General features: G+C 44.9%; 1 protein-coding gene across 2 annotated transcripts in view; it reads left to right on the top strand.

Moving 5' to 3' along the window:
• Positions 1–22,330, top strand: part of LOC126163166 (brain-specific angiogenesis inhibitor 1-associated protein 2-like) — a 991,817-nt gene that overhangs the window by 140,618 nt on the left and 828,869 nt on the right. The gene's annotated exons all lie outside the window — the stretch shown is intronic.

Raw genomic sequence — 22,330 nt, 5'->3', positions numbered from 1 at the left:
TCTACATACATCACTGAATGAACCAGCGATTCTTATATCCACCATTGTCATGTCACCCTGTAACCTCCCCCTCACTTGTCGACCTTAATGACAGTGAAAAATTAAACCGCGTGTACCTAATGGAAATTTGGGAAAAGCAATCGTCACCGAAGTTAATCTGTCGGTAAAGAGGGAGGAAAGGGTTACACCTAAATGAAAGGAAAAATGCAAATGAAACTGGTGGAAATTAATTTTGAAAAGGGGTAAAGTTAATAAAGAAAGTAAATGTGCGGCCATTACGTTAACAATTAACTAGCGGTAATTAGATATTTGAGATTTGGGGGAAATTACGGTCGCCAGTCCCAAGGACAATTACTATAGTAACTGAAAAAGAAAGGTTATTACACATATAATTAGCACTAGAAGTGTGGCAACTGCAGGTTGACACGTGTAGTGTGAAAACTGAAAGTTTGTCAGTAGTAATAAATTTCGCTACACTCTGACTTAATTTAGCAAAAGAATTAATAAAACCGTAAAATTGAAGGTTAATTTAGTGACTGAAGTTAATAGTGAGCTTTCTTTCTGAAGCACATCGAAATTCAGTAAAATACGGTTAGTCTTGGACTACCTCAACAATCATTTCAAAAGCTACTTGAATCTACGCAGTTTAGGAATAAGAGATATAACTTTGATCTTGAATTAAATGATTCTGAATAATTAACAATAGTAAAATTTAGTACGTACCAAGCTGAGCTGCAGTCACAGGTAAGCTAAAATACGGTAACAAAACTCGCACTCTTAATTTGTGCTTGTGTAATCTAAATATTGTAGCCAGCTATGAATACCTTAACAGAACTTTGAAATTAAAGCAGTGAAATGGAACGATGCTGGCGTTTGAATTTCAACGACACTCGGGTTCATTCCGAAAAAGGAAGGGACCTTGCTTGGTAATGCAATTGGGACAATGAGCAACAAAGGTTCGTGCTAAGTTGCTGTAATTTTGTGATGGAACAATTTTAAAAGTTTGAAAAGCTGAGGTCTGCCATACAGTTCTAAAACTTCACGTGCTTCCAGTCTTCCTTGTTGGTTGATTGTTGAAGGTTTGAAGCCGTCGATCGAGGAGGTGGCGACAGTCACTCATTGTCGGCCGTCGCTGTTGCAGAAGCTTGATGTTGGCGCGCCTTCTTCTCGACACGGTCACCAGGCGAAACGGGCTCTTGATGTGCCCAGCTAATGCTTCCCGTCCGCGACACCATGTCAGAAACTATCATAGCAAGTCGAGCGCAATTACATGCTGCCAAACCCCGAAAGCGCGGCAACTCGCGGGAGCGTCACACAACACACCTGCTCCACTGCACTACTCCAGCCAGACTCCCTCTGCCCGCGCTCCACGCGACAGAGTTAACACTACCAAAGATCCTACACACTTCGATTCTTCACACGACCTATCGATGTAATCGTTCGATAGCAGTTTTTCCTAGGCAAGACCCAGCGTAAAAATACGAATAATATTTACGAAACAAACCAATTATACATCGACATAAATGCATAAATATACACTCCTGGAACTGAAATAAGAACACCGTGAATTCATTGTCCCAGGAAGGGGAAACTTTATTGACACATTCCTGGGGTCAGATACATCACATGATCACACTGACAGAACCACAGGCACATAGACACAGGCAACAGAGCATGCACAATGTCGGCACTAGTACAGTGTATATCCACCTTTCGCAGCAATGCAGGCTGCTATTCTCCCATGGAGACGATCGTAGAGATGCTGGATGTAGTCCTGTGGAACGGCTTGCCATGCCATTTCCACCTGGCGCCTCAGTTGGACCAGCGTTCGTGCTGGACGTGCAGACCACGTGAGACGACGCTTCCTCCAGTCCCAAACATGCTCAATGGGGGACAGATCCGGAGATCTTGCTGGCCAGGGTAGTTGACTTACACCTTCTAGAGCACGTTGGGTGGCACGGGATACATGCGGACGTGCATTGTCCTGTTGGAACAGCAAGTTCCCTTGCCGGTGTAGGAATGGTAGAACGATGGGTTCGATGACGGTTTGGATGTACCGTGCACTATTCAGTGTCCCCTCGACGTTCACCAGTGGTGTACGGCCAGTGTAGGAGATCGCTCCCCACACCATGATGCCGGGTGTTGGCCCTGTGTGCATCGGTCATATGCAGTCCTGATTGTGGCGCTCACCTGCACGGCGCCAAACACGCATACGACCATCATTGGCACCAAGGCAGAAGCGACTCTCATCGCTGAAGACGACACGTCTCCATTCGTCCCTCCATTCACGCCTGTCGCGACACCACTGGAGGCGGGCTGCACGATGTTGGGGCGTGAGCGGAAGACGGCCTAACGGTGTGCGGGACCGTAGCCCAGCTTCATCGAGACGGTTGCGAATGGTCCTCGCCGATACCCCAGGAGCAACAGTGTCCCTAATTTGCTGGGAAGTGGCGGTGCGGTCCCCTACGGCACTGCGTAGGATCCTACGGTCTTGGCGTGCATCCGTGCGTTGCTGCGGTCCGGTCCCAGGTCGACGGGCACGTGCACCTTCCGCCGACCACTGGCGACAACATCGATGTACTGTGGAGACCTCACGCCCCACGTGTTGAGCAAATCGACGGTACGTCCACCCGGCCTCCCGCATGCCCACTATACGCCCTCGCTCAAAGTCCGTCAACTGCACATACGGTTCACGTCCACGCTGTCGCGGCATGCTACCAGTGTTAAAGACTGCGATGGAGCTCCGTATGCCACGGCAAACTGGCTGACACTGACGGCGTCGGTGCACAAATGCTGCGCAGCTAGCGCCATTCGACGGCCAACACTGCGGTTCCTGGTGTGTCCGCTGTGCCGTGCGTGTGATCATTGCTTGTACAGCCCTCTCGCAGTGTCCGGAGCAAGTATGGTGGGTCTGACACACCGGTGTCAATGTGTTCTTTTTTCCATTTCCAGGAGTGTATATATATATATATATATATATATATATATATATATATATATATATACAAATAGTAAAACAATTACAATATGTAAAGACACAGAAATGTCACATATTCAGGTAACAAAAATAAGGAAAACAAATTTATAGTACAATAGATGGAAATAGGAGGATATGCATTTCCGGCGTTACAACCCGTAGATGGGAGTAGTGTTTCGGTCACAAAACATCAAGAAGTCTGATGTCAGACACTTTTTCCAATCACCACACAGTACTGTACTGTCTCACATATCGATTAGGGCTGCAATGGTGTAAGTGTTAACGAACCAAAGCCTCGAAATAAGTAGCAGTTCCCATTACACTTACATCCACTTGAATAAACCGTGCCGCTCTTTTTCCTAATATGTCTTGTCAACCGAGTTTTGTTATCAATAAATTCGCGGACTCTATCTAGACGGAATACATCGCTGTGGAGCATCAACGCACTATCTCGTTTTGCCTATCTATTATAGAGGTGAATATTCAATAACAGTTAGGTAAACATTGGTACTATTAGTTCGTAGGAATTCTGTTTCTCTAACATATCGCAGCCACAGTAGTTTTATATTCTTGATGAAGACCACTTACATTAGTAGCGCAAACCTTCGTACAGCATTTTACAGCATGATGCTGTCTACAGCATAGAGGAATTCAATTGAAATTGCTTTTACTCGTTTTTGATTTATAGTTTTCTAACTTTGTGAAAGTGTTCGACTGTTCCGTTCTGTACGATTTATTCTAACTCATTTAGAAGCAATGCAGGTGTTAGATGTCTCACGACGCTTTGTGTGGTACTGCAATCTTATGAACATTTTGTGTTGAATATCTGCTGTTTCTTTAACGTGTTTAAGCCTATTCTGCATCACATCATGGTGAAACGAAAGTAAAGGAGGGACGCCGTTCTAATGCGAACATTATTTCTTTCGTTACAGGTAAGGACGAACTCTTCAACGGTTCTGGTATTCCACTGTCGAGCTGTACTTGCCGTTGCAACATCCCACTCCATATCCTGACAAGGTAAGTTGACGTGGATCTTGCAATGACGAGCAATTACAGTCAGATTTCACCTCACGTGTAATAATGAAGGCTGTTAAGATTGCTGTGAAATATGAAATCCCGCTTTTGAAAATTATCAATAAAATCATATACTGAGAAAGTTTCGGCACACTGCGTACGAAGACTTTCAAGACAACGCTCTAAAATGAGACGAGACTAAATAAACGATTATTTTGCTACTGGCCTGACAACAAACGGCCTAAGTGACACTTAAAAATGACAGTTGACTCTCGAATCTAGTTACGTTCTGCACAAATGGTTTAATGGTAAATTTCTAGACCAAATTTATTGAAGTTTCCCAATTTATTCAGCTGCATGTTACGCTTATACGTTCACCTTGAAGATGCTACCAATATATTTAACATTAACCAGTGAATTGCTATGGCAAAGCAAATTATTTGCTATAAATATGTTGCATGAGTCCACTGCCCTCCTTTCGCTGGTTTGTAACTGACTGTAAACCACGAACAGTAGCTCCCCTCGTGTTGTTCTACTACGTAATGTGGAGACTTCCAATAGCTCATAAACTGTTCGTGATATTCAAATACGGATTTCTGTGGGTGGCATAACACAAAGGATGAAGTGTATTTTGCGTAATTGGTAACCTAACGTCTTTAAGTACCGAAATATTAACACTCTGTTGTAATTAATTGAAATTAATCCTTTTTAAAACCAAGTTTTATACCTCTATAGGAAAGAAATAGTGGTGTAGCGTTTAGTGATGATCAGCGAAAACTTTTCGCAACTGCTAAAAAGCGGTAACATAAGATACGATAGCAGAGTGGAAAATGCGCTGTTCAAGGTGCCTCGAAATTCATATTTACCAATTATAGCTCAACTACAGTTACTGAATATGACGTTGACACGATAGCTATTCATAATAATATTGAAATAAAATTGTCAGTTTTGCCCTGGGGTCGAAATCCAAGCAAAAATTATCTGTACTGTTGAATAAAACTTTTTACAGTTTATGGACATGTAATTAATACTCAGCCCTTTGTTGCGCAACTGCTTTCTTTTTGTCACAATCTGCATAATATTAGTAAAACAACTGCGACATTCGTTATGTATTCTTGAATCCCAAATCCCAATGATTCTCATATTGAAAATAAATGTTCATCTATCCTCTGCGCCTAAAGTGTTGGTTTCTGGAGCGTAGCAACAAATGCTCTGATTTTCCTGTATTTTGGGGTCGAATCTTGGCTGAGCGTGTCCCTCCCATTACGTTGACGTGACAGTAAGTATCTGGCGTGGAAGATGATTGTTAGATAAGAAGGATACAATTGTATTCGTTTTAGAGTTACGAAATTATTACGAGGGACATTGTAAGTAATGCAACAAGTTTTCTTTTCTCGACCGATTTCGGTTGCAAAAGTGTAGAATTTATTGTGGAATATCGTTGAATATTCTCGCTTTAAGCGCTATAATTTCATGAAGTTCCGACAGCTACCAGTCATATATGCAGCCGTCACAAGTGCATTCCACGCCGAGTTTCTTTTGGCGGAAAATCGGAGCATCGCAGCCATTCATAACCATTTGCAGAATGTCTACAGAGACCTGGCAGTGAGCAAAAGCACTCTGAGTCGTTGGGCGAGCTGTCTGTCTTCATAGGAACAAGATCGCGCAACCTGCCCGATCTCCAGCGTGCTGGCCTGCCACACACAACTGTAGTGGCAACTTCCGCCACCGAACGTATCAGGATGACCAAATGTAGCGGGAAGAGGTAGAAGGCACCGTATTAAGAGGCATCGGAGCTTTCCAAGTGATTTATTGATTCCAAATACAGCGCCTCGTTCCTCTCGATCTGCGTCACTGGGCCCCGCAATGCTGAGGACACCACTTCGCTGTCGGCAAACGGCTTGGTGTGGAATGGCTGTCTCAGCAACCTGTGCACACACTGCTGTATGTCACCCTTGTATGGCAGCGGAGTTGCGGCGTCGTCAGGATGCCGGCACTCGACTCGGTGGTCTGCGTCCCTGCCGACTCAGCGCCACTCAGTGTGAGCCGCAGGCGGCCAACTGCAAGCTCCTTGCCGGCAGTGGCTGAGATCGCGGCGACAACAAACGCCCACAATCTGGCGTCCGAATCTGTGGCCCTCACCTCGGGATGCCTCCAGCGTGTGTTTGAAGCCAGGACGACTGCCTACGGTAGTGAGCCACGGAGTGGCCCGCCACTGGCTGGATACGGACCCCGCATTGGCCTCAGAGGGTCGAACCAGAAACCCACCGTGGATTGGAACGCTAGCACCCCATCCTCTGCGGCTTATACCTGGCGGTGTGACATGCCCCACCATCCACGAGAGCTGCCACACTTGAATGCATCTTGTTAGAAACCCACACCTATCTATACGTGGCTGTGCACCTTTGTTTTGCCCTATGCACTGCTTCACGTCACATACTCATAACACACTAGGTTGGCCAGTAGACCCCTTTTTCCTGTGATCTGTGACATGCAAAACTGCTATGTATACTCTTTCAGTAATTTGACAGCCCTGTGGCCTCTATTCTACTTCACAACTGTTGGTATGCGTAACTCACTGCAATCTGGCCCACACCTGGCTGTACCTTGTGCTGAAAATATTGCACAAAACTAACCTTCTCTATCCTAAATGGTGGTGCCGCTACACAACTGTGATTATGCAACATTGAGCTCTCCTTCGGGATGACTGGCGGATCACAATAAAGCATTTTTCTACCCAGTTTGGCATCTCTGTTGGTAGTGCTGACATATTCGTCCACCATTTGGAGAGCTCAAAGATATGTACCCACTGGGTTCCTTGCCACCTAATAGAAGAACATAAAGTGCAACGAAGCTCCATTTGGACGTAACTTCTCGCGCAGTGCGAGGCTGGTTGTGACAATTTTTTGTCGAACATCGTCACATGTGATGACAAATGGGTTCATCACTTCGAACCGTGAACAAAATGGCAATCCATGGAGTGACGCCATCCCGTCTCACCTCCGAAGAAAAATGTGAAAGCCGCACCCTCAGCCGATAAAATCATGACAGTGGTATTCAGGAACTCTGAAGGGATTGTCCTGTTCGATGTTCTCCTTCAAGGTGCAACGATCGCCTCTGAATTGTGTTGTGCTATCCTCAAGAAGTTGCAGAAACGACTTCAGCGTCACAAAAATCAACACAATGTCCCACACAAGTTGCGCACCCTAGTGGAGTCACTGGACTGTTCTTCCTCATCCACCCTGCAGCACCTTCCGACTTCCATCTGTTTGGCCAAATGAGGGATGCATTCCGCGGGAAGCAGTACATGGGTTAAGAGGAGGTTATTGACGCAGCTACACGTTATCTCCGAAGCGACCGGTAGAGTGGTACCATGCGAGCATTCAGGCCCTGCCAGTAAGGTTGCATAACGTCATAACGTGGCGTAATGTCATCGCAATGAACGGAGCTAAAAAAGAGTTTGTAGCCAAAAAAGTGGAATCCTGAATAAAACCATTGCATTAATTATCGAACCCTCCTCGTGGAATGCGGAAGAGCTCTTGTGTAAACATGTATCGGCAATGAGCTCGCGGCAAGTTTCCAGCGGAGGTGTGCCAGGAGGGTCCCTTCATCTGAGCAAGACGTTGCAGGCACACACAAGAAGCTTCTGCGGCAGGGGAACAATGCCGGCCAAGTTGGGGCTCATTAGGCGGCCGTCACGTCCTGGACGGGGCGAGGGCCCGCCTACGGCGCCACCTCGCTGTCGCAGCCCCCCCCCCTCACCCCCCACCACGCCACCTGCCTACCCACACTCGGCGTGTTTGGTGGAGCGATCGTCGCTAATTAGCCAGCCGGGTCTGCCGGCGCCGTAACCGGAGCTGTTAACTGAGCGCCACGCCGCGCGGCACGCAGCCGAGGGACGGCCGGCGCTTCCTGCTCGGCGGAGTGCGACTCTGGGCACGCCGGCTGTCACTCGTGACGTCACGTGACGCGTCACTTTCACTCAGGCGGCAGCACGCGCGGGCGTGTCCCAGCCAGCCAGCGGCAGTGTCGAGGTGTCGTCTTGCTGTAGGCCAGTGGCAAAGGCGCGTGTTTAAACTCGAAAATGGCCAGCCGGAGTGGCCGAGCGGTTAAAGCCGCTACAGTGTGGAACCGCACGACCGCTACGGTTGCAGGTTCGAATCCTGCCTCGTGCATGGATGTGTGTGATGTCCTTAGGTTAGTTAGGTTTAAGTAGTTCTAAGTTCTAGGGGGACTTATGACCACAGTAGTTGAGTCCGATAGTGCTCAGAGCCATTTTTTGAAACTCGAAAAACCAGTAAGTTCTGGAACAGAGCGTGCATCGAAACATTGTTAGAAAATGAAATTCGTACATGAAAAAGACTATTTACGTGACCTGCTTTCGAAACGTTCTGTTTCGATCCTCTGTGGAAGCCACTGCTAAATATCCTTCGTGGTTTCCACTGTATGGAATTAAACTGTTCATTCCATGCAACAGGTCTCTTATTTTTTTCCTCACTTCCACTGAGAGTAGCGTATGATCAGTAACTCTTGCCATTAATGTTCTTTCAGCCTGGATTTCAAACTCACTCCTGAACCTAGAAAAGGCAACTCGCTGAAATCTGGCGAGCCCGTGCTACAGCCTCAGGATGCAGTCGAGGCGCAACGCGCCGAGCAGAAAGTTCTTAACTGCCGAGCGCCTCGCGGCCAGCCATCAACCTGCTAGATTCGGAGCACGACGCACGGCCCGCGACGCGGCAGATACCATCTGGGAAGCGCCCTCGAGCCCAGCACTTTATTGTTCCTCGGCGACCGGATAAACGCGACGCGCGCGAGCGCGGGCCTCGCGCCCGCTTCTGGCCCGTGATCTTAATTTCAGATACCGGCTGGTGTGAAATGCTCTCTGTGTACTCGAGCGCGTGGAACGGACCCACGAAACGGCTCCTCTCCAGCTGCCACGGGCTAGTGTATCGTACCACGGGAGACGAAAACCTGCACCGACGTCTTTACTGGAGGAGGAAAGTCACCCGACGACGCCAATATCACTACTGATGGTGTACTTGCGAGTTTAGACGAGAACAGGGAAGGGTAGCAAACATGGTCAATTTAACAAACCACCTCAGACTTCGCCTTGAGATCTATTGTCAGAAAATTCACAACCTGAGAGTAACTGGCAATACAGGGCTATTACAAATAGCTGGGTTTAAGGTTCAAATGGCTCTATGGGACTTAACATCTCAGGTCATCAGTCCCCTAGAACTTAGAACTACTTAAACCTAACCACCCTAAGGACATTACAGACCCATGCCCGAGGCAGGATTCGAACCTGCGACCGTAGCGTGGGTTTAAGGCAGCATCCCCCCATTTCATTCGTTGCTAGGTGCTACTGCAATATAGTTGAAGAGCCTCTGCAATGGTGTTTGAGTTTGGGGGGGGGGGGGGGAGGAGTCATCCCGAGTGAGCTGAAGCATGATAAGGACTCTGGATTGATGAGACAGGCGCGCTAGGGTAGTCCGTGCAGTTGCGCAAAACCACTGTGCCAGGGGGACGTAATGGTCAGCGCATCTACTTAGTAAGCAGGAGATTTGGGTTCGAATACCGAAATTGCTACAAATTTTCTTTCGTCGCTTCTGACTACAAATATACATCATAGACGATCAGTAATCGTTTAATCGTACGACAACGAGAATCTGCGCCTACTTTTGGGTGAAACGTTACATTTACACAGGGCTATTACAAATGATTGAAGCGATTTCATAAATTCACTGTAGCTCCATTCATTGACATATGGTCACGACACACTACAGACACGTAGGAAAACTCATAAAGTTTTGTTCGGTTAAAGCCGCACTTCAGGTTTCTGCCGTCAGAGCGCTCGAGAGCGCAGTGAGATAAAATGGCGACAGGCGCCGAGAAAGCGTATGTCGTGCTTGAAATGCACTCACATCAGTCAGTCATAACAGTGCAACGACACTTCAGGACCAAGTTCAACAAAGATCCACCAACTGCTAACTCCATTCGGCGATGGTATGCGCAGTTTAAAACTTCTGGATGCCTCTATAAGGGGAAACCGACGGGTCGGCCTGCAGTGAGCGAAGAAGCGGTTGAACGCGTGCGGGCAAGTTTCACGCGTAGCCCGCGGAAAATTGGCTCATGCCACAACTGGAGACCGACAGCGCCGACTTCATCTTTCAACAGGATGGTGCTCCACCGCACTTCCATCATGATGTTCGGCATTTCTTAAACAGGAGATTGGAAAACCGATGGATCGGTCGTGGTGGAGATCATGATCAGCAATTCATGTCATGGCCTCCACGCTCTCCCGACTTAACCCCATGCGATTTCTTTCTGTGGGGTTATGTGAAAGATTCAGTGTTTAAACCTCCTCTACCAAGAAACGTGCCAGAACTGCGAGCTCGCATCAACGATGCTTTCGAACTCATTGATGGGGACATGCTGTACCGAGTGTGGGAGGACCTTGATTATCGGCTTGATGTCTGCCGAATCACTAAAGGGGCACATATCGAACATTTATGAATACCTAAAAAAACTTTTTGAGTTTTTGTATGTGTGTGCAAAGGATTTTGAAAATATCTCAAATAATAAAGTTATTGTAGAGCTGTGAAATCGCTTCAATCATTTGTAATAACCCTGCTCTCAAGACGAACGGGGTGGCCGAGCGGTTCTAGGCGCTACTGTCTGGAAGCGCGTGACCGCTACGGTCGCATGTTCGAATCCTGCCCCGGGCATGGATGTCTGTCATGCCCTTACGTTAGTTAGGTTTAAGTAGTTCTAAGTTCTAGGGGACTGATGACCTCAGACGTTAAGTCCCATAGTGGTCAGAGCCATTTCAACCATTTCTTTTTTTGCAATACTCAAAACATATACGATGAAATGACAAATACAAATCGCAAAAAGAAATTTCATATTAATATACACCGAAGCGCCAAAGAAGCTAGTACTGGCATGCGTATTCGAATACGGAGATATGTGAGCAGGCAGAATACGGTGCTACGGTCGGCAACGCCTATATACGACAACAAGCGTCTGGCGCAGTTGTTAGATCGGTTACTGCTGCTACAATGGCAGATTATCAAGATTTGAGTGAGTCTGAATGTGACGTTAAAGTCGGTGCACGAGTGATGGGACATAGCATCTCCGAGGTAGCGACGAAGTGGAGATTTTTCCCGTACGACCATTTCACTTGTGTACCGTGAATATCAGAAATCAGGTAAAACAATGAATCTCCGACATCGCTGCGGCCAGAAATGGATCCTGCAAGAAGGGGACAAATGACGACTGAAGAGAATCGTTCAACGTGACAGACGTGCAATTGTTCCTCAAATTGCTGCAGGTTTCAATGCTGGCCATCAACAAGTGTCAGTGTGCGAACCAGTCAACGAAATATCATCGATATCGGCTTTCGGAGCCGAAGGTCCGCTCGTGTGCCGTTGATGACGACACGACACAAAGCTTTACGCCCCGCCTGGACCCGTCAACACCGTCAGTGGACTGTTGTTGACTGGAACCAAGTTGTCTGGTCGAACGAGTCTCGTTTCAAATTGTATCGAGCTGATGGACGTGTACGGGTATGATGACAACCTCATGAATCCATGGACCCTGCATGTCAGCAGGAACTGTTCAAGCTGATGGAGGCTCTGTAATGGTGTGAGGCGTGTGCATTTGGATTGATATGGGACCCCTGATACGTCTAGATACGACTCTGATAGGTGACACATCCTGTCTGATCATCTGCATCCATTCATATCCACTGTGCATTTCGACGGACTTGGGCAGTTCCAGTAGGACGACGTCCAGAATTGCTACAGAGTGGCTCCAGGAACATTGTTCTGAGTTTAAACACTTCCGCTGGCCACCAAACTGTCCAGCATTATTGAGCATATCTGTGCCGAGCAAGGTGCTGTTCAGAAGAGATCTCCAGCCCCTCGTACTCTTACGGATTTATGGTGTCAGTTCCCTCCAGCACTACTTTAGACATTAGGCGAGTCCGTGCCACGTCGTGTTGCGACACTTCTGCGTGTTCGCAGGGGCCTAGATGATATTAGGGAGGTGTGCCTTATTTTGGCTCCCAAGTGTGTGTAGTCTCCCGCCAGACGGTTTAGAGGCTATGTTGTCTTGACTCGAAATACTCATTCAGTGTCGAAACCTATGAAGCATAGATGAGGAAGAATTCATTTGTTTTAATAATCTAGAGTTGAAATACCGGATCTACTATTTTGACGAAATACCACGGGTGGTCGATTAACATCGAACTTCGAGATCAGTGAAGCTGTCGCTCAAGTAACCACCAGAAATGCTTTGCTGCCGCTGAAATATGACCTGCCAGTATGCCTCAGATTACAGCCTTAAGGGGCTCCGGAAAGGCTCAAAATCATGAAAAGTTCAATTTTTACTTTTTTGCGTTTTCTGAATCTGCAGACTATTACCTTTTAATAGATATATAATTTATTCAATTCCGAAGACTACAACTATTTTTAATTTTTTTTTGAAATGTGTTCTACATGGGCGTGACCCACTGTGGCGCTGTTAAACTGCTGTCAAATGGTGTTATTATTAACGTCCGTGTTCATCAGGTATATTTTAGTGATGTGAGGTAAAGTATGTGTTGTGGCTAACCTGTGATGGTTCAATATATATCGCTGGTGTGATTGTCGATTGTTTCATGTTTATTTACTCTGTCGTTATCTCGAAAATATTCGTAATTAATTCTGTTTCTTGAGTCTCTGTTTTGTTGAAGTATAATAATGAGTAAAAGTAAAGTTATTAGAAATCCTCTGAAGGCTTTTAAGAAAAGGAGAAATGTTGGAAAGCCAAAGGTATGTGTTATTACTGTAAATAATAACATTCTAACATGGTACGAGCGATGCTTGCTTTAGACAAGGAACGCCTTCGGGCTGCAGACAGGGCTGTAAAGAGTCTAGAAATACAAGCAAGAGTAAACAGGAGGAGGAACAAGAGGGAGCTGGAGGAGGAGTTTTCAGAGGATGAAGATAATCCATCCTATGGACCTGGAATGCACTAAAAAGTTAATCAAATCTTTGTCGCTCGATTCCCAAAACTTTTATTTTCTCACACTAATTACATGTTTTCTAAGGATCTTCCAAACATATTTGTTTCAAACTGTCAGTAAATGTTACACAGTACCTTCTGCATAATTTAACACAGCGTTTTTCCAAAAAAAACTGTATATTTTTGAATATATAAATAAAAAAATTGCAAAAAAATGTTGTGAATTTTCATTACAATTGAAAAAAAATCATATTTAATAACTGAACTAAAATTTTGTAAAATCCCTGTGTTAAGTTGTAGCCCATATTCTAATAAATAATCTGTAAAAAGTTCAACTTCCTACCTCAAATACTTTGTGAGGAAAGATGTAATTTATAGGCGTTATTTTAACATTGCAAGTATAGGGCGTTCCGGAGCCCCTTAAGAACTTTCTGCTCGGCGCATCGCGCCTCGACTGCATGCTGAAGCTATAGCACGGGCTCGCCAAGTTTCAGCGAGTCGCCTTTTCTAGGTTCAGGAGTGAGTTCGAAATCCAGGCTGAAAGAACGTTAATGGCAAGAGTCACTGATCACATGCTACTCTCAGTGGAAGTGACGAAAAAAATAAGAGACCTGTTGCATGGAATGAACAGTTTAACGAGCAAAGACTGTTGTGACTTGGCAAGACAGCCAAGTCACCATGCGAGGATGCCGAACTGCACGCGTTTAAGCTCACGCAATCTGGCGTGAGGTCTGGAACAGGACAATGAAATTAATCTAGCCAATAAGGTACGTTGCTACTGCAATACTTAACTTTAATCCATAATTGGTGTACATCGGTCTGATGGTACATGCTTCAGAAGATAGATCGCAAAGGATAAATGGCGCCTTGCTAGGTCGTAGCAAATGACGTAGCTGAAGGCTATGCTAACTATCGTCTCGGCAAATGAGAGCGAATTTGTCAGTGAACCATTGCTCGCTAAGTCGGCTGTACAGCTGGGGCGAGTGCTAGGACGTCTCTCTAGACCTCCCGTGTGGCGGCGCTCGGTCTGCAATCACTGACAGTGGCGACACGCGGGTCCGACGTATACTAGCGGACCGCGGCCGATTTAAAGGCTACCACCTAGCAAGTGTGGTGTCTGGCGGTGACACCACATAGACGATGAATTGTTAGTTAACAGCTTTAACGTATTACTATCTTTACGACGTTTCTCCTCGAGCCATATATGTTATCTCGCATTTCTAGCTGCTTCTCTCACACAAATAATGATAAAAATTCAGAAATTCAGGGTCGCCATCAGCCCAAGCCCTTCGTAACCATTTAGAAAAAAAACGGAGCTGGAAAATTATTAGTCTAATTATTTTAATAATTTAATTACAAGTATGCAAATTTCTTTAAGTAGCCAGATAAATAGCACTACATGTCGTGCATGAAGCAACTTGATTAATTCAGGATTGGAAATCGCAGTAAGTGGGTAAGATCGACACCACAGAATTTATTTTTGACATAGGTTATTTATTGTATCTAAGTATTTGGTTGCACATCCTAACTACACACAACTGGTGTCTGACTAAAAATATTGAAGTACGAATTACGTGAGAGTGTAACAGAGCACAATTTAATTACAGCAAGAAGAAACACAGAAAACAGGGGTGGCAGACAATGATACTATCATCTCCTTTGCATTCATACCATAAAAATATCTCAGTGAGATTCGCATTACGATTCTACGTATGCACTATTCTGGACAGAGGTTTAACCAATGCACAAGGTTGAGCGATAATTATTAAACATACTAACTGCGTCTGCTGCTTGCAAACGGCCCAACTAGAGCACGTGGTGCATTCTGATTCAAAGTGTTGAGCTGCTTTGTAGAAAGCGCACGAAAGAACAGATATTGTTGCAGAAATTATAGCTCATTAAACAAGAAAACTGTTAAAATAAAGCCTATTGCAGTGCCCTGGTGGACCAGAAGGGTCATTGATTACCAAACACGTGGCACAAAATCGACACACAAAGACAAAAGCAACTTCCACAAAATATAAGACTAAAAAACTTTAAAAATCATACCTGCTTCGACACAGTCTTACACTCACGTACGGTTGAAGTGATCCTAACCAGCTTTTCCTAATCAGCTTTACCGTTTGAAATTCTACTTCATCGTTGTTCAAAATACACAAAGTAACTTCCACACTTTTAACTCAAACACCCAAATATCGCCTATTTGAAGCAATATAATTATGGCACATTCGGAAAAATAATTCACTTCACACGCTTCAGTTAAGCTGAAGTTCTTAAGTATTTCAGCAGTTTAACATACCGAAGTCCTAACTCAACCTGCTTCCTATCAACTGAAACCTCCCTTAAGAGCTACCATCCGTACTCACCAAGCGTTCACCGAAGAGAGCCGCTTTCTCTTTCCGGATTACCTAGCTCCCCGTGCAGCGGAAGCTACCAGAGGGGGAGCCCTCCGTCACCAACCTCACACAAAAAAGCAGCGTTAGACATAGCCTTCGACGGGTAAACCCCTCTGTTCAGGTATTGGAAACCTAAGTCGGTCATCCTGTGCTCTCCTTCGAACGAGAAGCAACATTGTCTGCTCCCAGCAGACGATGATCAACTCAGCGTTTCCCACAAAACAAAACCGAAACCCCACATTTAAACTCACATATAATATTCAATATGCCTTATTTGAGTGCTCAGTCTTTCTGGAAGAGTTCATGAATTGAGCTAAAATCAAGTAGTAAAGAAAATAAGTTGTACCGAATTCGACAAGCGTCTTATGAAACCACTTCACAGGGACGTTTCACAGAAGAAGACAGAAGTAATTAGGAGTAGCAGAAATGTGTCGTGAAAGAAACTTAGCATCGGAATTGGGGACCACCAAGTAAGCGAAGTGAAGGAGTTCTGCTACCTTGGACTCAAAATAATGTATCGCAGACAAAGCAAAAAGCGGTCTAGCACTGGCAAAGAGGACAAGGTATCAAATATTGGCTTTAATTTAAGGATGGTATTTCTGAGAAAGTAGAGAACAGTGTTGTATGGAAGAGAATCATGGACTGTGGATAGTCGTAAAATAAGCGAATGTAATCATTTGAGATGAAGTACTATAAAAGTATGTTGAAGGGTTGGTGGAGTTGTTAGCATACGGTGTATTTTATATTTTTATAACTGTCCCTGTAATCTGACACAACTATAGTCCCTCCAGACTAATGAAGAGGGAACTCGTCGGCTTATTACGTTAAGGTGTACATTAAAACATCTGATGAACATTGATAATATTAAATTATTGCGTGGGCACACCTGGAAACATGACTGGAGGTCTGATTCAATAATTACGTCCCAGTACAAAAGAATAGGTTCCCACAGACCCACCTGAATTCCTGCAGTGTTAATTATAAAAGGTAGATAGAACTAGAGAACAGTATGCGTTTTCACCTGTGGTCTCCACTGAAAGCATATTCAAAATCTACAATCTAGTCTTCAGACTGAGACTTGAAAATCACTGACACTTAGTAAAATGATTTCACTGCCTCGCTCACGATGTTAATCTGCAGGCGGAGGATGAAGTGGCTGCGTAGTCAGCCATTGGTTCCAAAAAGACAACCTGAGACTGCGGCTATGTGTCTGTCAGACCGAAATGTTTTTGGGTACCCAGCTCATCTGTTCGACGAGGCACTCACCAGCTCGGTTCATTAGGTGCAGAGGTGGCTGCCGAAGGTATTAGGCAATGGGGGGTGATTTTGTTCCGTCTGCTTCAGAAAAGGAAGACTTGGGTTTTCGCGATTTCATCCTAGACGCTATTCCAATTGCCTGGGCTATAGGTATTCTAACAAGGGAACCTCCCCATCGCACCCCCCTCAGATTTAGTTATAAATTGACGCAGTGGACAGGTCTTGAAAAACTGAACACAGATCAATCGAGAAAACAGGAACAAGTTGTGTGGAACTATGAAAAAATAAGCAAAATATACAAACTGAGTAGTCCATGTGCAAGATATACAACATCAAGGACAGTGTTAGCTAATGAGCGCAGTGGTCCCGTGGTTAGAGTGAGCAACTGTGGAACGAGAGGTCTTTGGTTCGAGTCCTACCTCGAGCGAAAAGTTTACTTTCTTTATTTTCGCAAAGTTATGATCTGTCCGTTCGTTCATTGACGTCTCTGTTCACTGTAATAAGTTTAGTGTCTGTGTTTTGCGACCGCACTGCAAAACCGTGCGATTAGTAGACGAAAGGACGTGCCTCTCCAATAGGAACCGAAAACATTTGATCGCAAGGTCATAGGTCAACCGATTCCTCCACAGGAAAACACGTCTGATATATTCTATACGACACTGGTGACGGCATGTGCGTCACATGACAGGAATATGTTGTCAACTTGCACTCTTGGCGAATGGGTAAAAAGATTCTTCTACCTTGCCCGATTTAGGTTTTCTTGTGGATGTGATAATCACTCCCGAAGAGTTTGTCACATAAACTGCAACAAATGAATGCAACAGTTTCACAATCGCACAGTTTTCCCTGTGCTCTGACAAAAGATATGTTTTTTACGTTTTCAAATGTTTCCATGCGTAGACAGTCAAATCCTATATATGTCCAAGCAAATCTGAACATGTCCTGGAATTTTGGAGAGCGAAGTTAATTATGTGTGTGTGCCTGAACTTTGATAATTATCTGAAAATAAAAAATTAAACTTTTCACTCGAAAGAAGATTTGAACCAAGGACCTCTCGTTCCGCAGCTGCTCACGCTAATCACGGGACCACGGCGCTCGTAAGCTGACACTCTCCTTGATGTTGCCTACCTTGCCCATGGACTACTCAGTTTGTATATTTTGCTTATTTTTTTCATAGTCCCACTCAGCTTCTTCCTGTTTTCTCGATTGATCTGTGTTCAGTTTTTCAAGGCCTATCCCTGTGCCAACTTATAACTAAATCTGAGGGGGGTGCGATTGGGAGGTTCCCTTGTAAGCACCAACTAGTAAAAAGATGCGTTACACGAAGCTGGTCCCCTCTCTGCCTCTGATCTCAGTTAACCAGTAAAATGTTTCCTGGCATTTGGTGTCGAAAAATGCCGCGCGGCATTAGCCGAGCGGTCTGAAGCGCCGCAGGCATAGACTGTGCGGCTGGCCCCGACGGAGGTTGGAGTCCTCCCGCGGGGCATGGATGTGTGTGTGTATGTCCTTAGGATAATTTAGGTTAGGTAGTGTGTAAGCTTAGGGACTGATGACCTTAGCAGTTACGTCCCATAAGATTTCACACACATATGAACTTTCTTTTTTTTTGTGAAAACAGCGTCCTGCATCCTGCTTCCACTGGGGTTTTCTATGGCCAATTATATGGTTCAAAATGGCTCTGAGCACTATGGGACTTAACATCTGAGGTCATCAGTCCCCTAGAACTAAGAACTACTTAAATCTAACTAACCTAAGGACATCAGACACATCCATGCCCGAGGCAGGATTCGAACCTGCGACCGTAGCGGTAGCGCGGTTCCAGACTGAAGTGCTTAGAACAACTCGGCCACACCAGCCGGCCTGAAATGGTTCCTCGACACCAGAACCATGTTTCTAACTGCTAATTTATTTACGTTAAAGAGTCCTCGCGGCTCTTACATCATGTTAAATATTCGGTTTTTCTGTGCCTAGACCGTGGCGGAATGTCACACTCACAGATGGGGTCTGACAGTGGTTTCTCACACCAAGATGGATCTTGTCTCCTGCGGGCGGTACATTTCGAAGAAATCCCTATGTTTTACTCACAAAAATATCCTCTCAGGACGTTGCTGAAATCAGTATTCCTCCTCCTTCCACATCTGAGTTGTAAAACAGTCTCTGGTGGTGGCCCCATGGGAAATGCTCAAAATGGTTCCAATGGCTCTGAGCACTATGGGACTCAACTTCTGAGGTCATTAGTCCCCTAGAACTAGTTAAACCTAACTAACCTAAGGTCACCACACACATCCATGCCCGAGGCAGGATTCGAACCTGCGACCGTAGCGGTCTCGCGGTTCCAGTCTGCAGCGCCTAGAACCGCACGGCCAATTCGGCCGGCTGAGAAATGCTATTGTGACTTCGGTGACCGACTCCCTGTGACGTCTTCTCGAAAGTAAGCTCGTCACCCAAAAGTCCTGTGCAGCTGCCCGCTTGTTCATTCCGGGAATTCGTCTAATTGTGGGGGGGGGGGGGGGGGGGAGCTCTCTTGTCGGTCTACATGACCAGATCGCACCTACTTGCTTGCAGCTTAATACAGTATTCTTCCAGAGTGTCGTCTACCTTAGATGATCCATGCAACGCCATATAAAAATTATGTTCATTAGTTACTTGTAATCACTGGTACTGATAGACATCTTAATTATCATGATATGATTAGCCTTTTTTATTCTAATTCCATATTCGTTACGGGGCAGTTTTGCGAAGAACAGTCACCTACAAAATTATAAGGTGAGACGTGAGGTTCTCAACAGAACTAGGAAAGAAAGAAATACGTGAAAAACACTGTAAAGCGCGAGAGACAGAATGATACGACCTATATTAAGTCAGATAATGGCGTTCGTTGTACTAGTGGGAGCTGTAGAAGGTTAAAAAGTGTCGGGGAAGACTGAGGTAGGAGTATATCCAACAGATGATGGTTGATATGGCTCTGAGCACTATGGGACTTAACATCTGAGGTCATCAGTCCCCTAGAACTTGGAACTACTTAAACCTAACTAACCTAAGGACATCACACACATCCATGCCCGAGGCAGGATTCGAACCTGCGACCGTAGCTGTCGCGCGGTTCCAGACTGCAGCGCCTAGAACCGGCCGGCTTCCAACAGATGACTGACGACACTGGGTGCCCCGAGATGGAAAGTTCAGCACAGGAGAGGTAGCCATGATAGGCTACATCAGACAGAATGCTGATGAAGTGAAAGAAAAAACTTTTAAAATATGGTTTTAGGCCAGTTGTTGATGCTGGATAGCGGAGTAGATGTAAATGAATGTTTAGTGTAAGGTTCCAAAAACATCACAAAATATGTTTCACAGACGTTGATTAAGCCCATGTATCTGTAGTAACGTTCATGGAGTCATAAGATGGTGAAGTCGACACCACTATGAAGTGACCAATAAAAACTACAGCTGCAGGAAAATTGTTTACGCTACAGATAACAACCTACTACAGTGCACTCCCTCCATAATGGGGCCAACTAAATTAAACAATTAAAGTTTTTTATGTCAGAAACAAGCTTGGAGCTGTGACGAAGTCAAATTGTCTGCTAAATTCGGTGGTGTTTCTGTGGTGTCACCGCCAGACACCACACTTGCTAGGTGGTAGCCTTTAAATCGGCCGCGGTCCGTTAGTATACGTCGGACCAGCGTGTCGCCACTATCAGTGATTGCAGACCGAGCGCCGCCACACGGCAGGTCTAGAGAGACTTCCTAGCACTCGCCCCAGTTGTACAGCCGACTTTGCTAGCGAAGCTACACTGACAAATGCGCTCTCATTTGCCGAGACGATAGTTAGCATAACCTTCAGCTACGTCATTTGCTACGACCTAGCAAGGCGCCATTACCAGTTACTATTGATGCTGTAAAACATGTACCGTCAAGAGCGATGTTCACCAATTATGGATTAAAGTTAAGTATTCCAGCAGCTACGTACTATTTTTGCTACTATAAAGTCCTTCTCCTGTTCCAGACCTCACGCCAGCCTGCGTGAGCTTAAACGCGTGCCTTTCGGCTTCCTTCTTAGTGGATTGACTGTCTTGCCAGTCCACAACAGTTTCCGTACAGTTGGACAGGGAAACCTGATAGGGGATGTACTGGAGAGGATAATAAATCGAATCTCTGGTGTCTCAGTTTTACAGTATACACAGGTGACGCCATGGAAGTGACACATAGCAGGAAGCTGGAAAATAAAGCTGTGCAGGTGGCATCGGGGACTCAGTCACGCCCAAAGCAGACGTTCACCTGCGCTGCTCCTTCGACTCGTGACTAGACAGGACTAAGTGCAGATCCACCGTCATACTCAGCTACTTCCCATTCCTCATTTCTTCGTTGTCTTTTTCTGCTTGTTTTCAATATACTGTAAGGCTGCTGAGTCTGGTCTTTAACGTGGACATTGGACTTCGGTTAATAATCCTTCTGAACCTTATATGATAGTGTTTCGGAACTGTTGATGGAATGTTCACAATGTACTTACGTGGCTGGTCTACCACAGTGCAGTTTATCACAAGCTTTAGACACAGTGCAAACTATGCTAAGAATCGGACCATTACAATTCAAACCTATTCAGTTACCTGTTATAACCATCTGTAGTTACTATGTGGAAGGTGAAGATGAAAACATTACCTGAAACGTCGATTGAAGCACATAATCAACACACTATAGAGGTATTGTATGACACAATAATAGGAGATGCGATGAGGTCCTACACATTTGCTTCTGCCATGCAAACAAATTGAGTTCAGTTGCAGCAGACGAGTATAACAATAGAGCCTGGAATCTAATATTCTTGATAATATTTTGCGCTTATATTAACTTTTGTAAGCGGCTAGTAAATAAAAATTTCCAAATTACACCATCGTTAACAGGCACTGAGCCCTATTTCCACCTTATTTTAAATGGCAGCTCAATCATAAGTTGTATTCAGTATGGTAATGACTGTCATCTAAACACAAGATAATTCGCCTCGTTCCGATCTTACGTGACCATATTATGGCTGTCGTCCAACTTTATTTGCAATTTGTAATTCGTTAGTTTTCTCCAGTAACAGAAGGTAGATCCTGTAATTTCAAGCAGAAGAAAAGTAGAATACTGATGTACTGATTTTATCAAATGGTAGCCTTCATATATATGTGGAATACTGAAGTCATTCTTTAGTTAATATTGTTAGATGTGTGCCTGTTATTTGTTCTGTTCCGCATGAAATAATATTACACTTTCATCTTTTATACCTCTAGAAACGAATGCATTGGTTTCATTAAATCTGTAATATAGATAAAAGCAGTAAAAATACCAGTGATTTTTATGACATGTGTGTTCGTCTTTGTACCTTATTGCACCTCAGTCGTCACAAAATAGTGTTTCATGAAGATGTCTACTTAGTTTAACGTACAATTCGGTGAACATATAACCACCACAAATCTCATAACTCGTCGCTTCCCAGATTATAGTGGTTTGTTTGAAATATACCCCAAGCGATTGGGGTACAGTATGATAAAAACCTTTCCTAAGATGAAATACTACAGTCATAAGCACATAGCTTGATTTAAGTATTGCAGTCGTAATTACGGTCCCTTCCAGTGAGGCATTTTCTCCCCGTTCCGTGACTTGGTTTATTTGCTCATTTGTAGGGATACGTAATCTTAAA

Source organism: Schistocerca cancellata, chromosome 2, assembly GCF_023864275.1.
Source record: "Schistocerca cancellata isolate TAMUIC-IGC-003103 chromosome 2, iqSchCanc2.1, whole genome shotgun sequence".
Taxonomy (NCBI): Eukaryota; Metazoa; Arthropoda; class Insecta; order Orthoptera; family Acrididae; genus Schistocerca; species Schistocerca cancellata.
The sequence above is the reverse complement of the archived record's forward strand: the minus strand, read 5'-3'. Positions and strand labels throughout refer to the sequence as shown.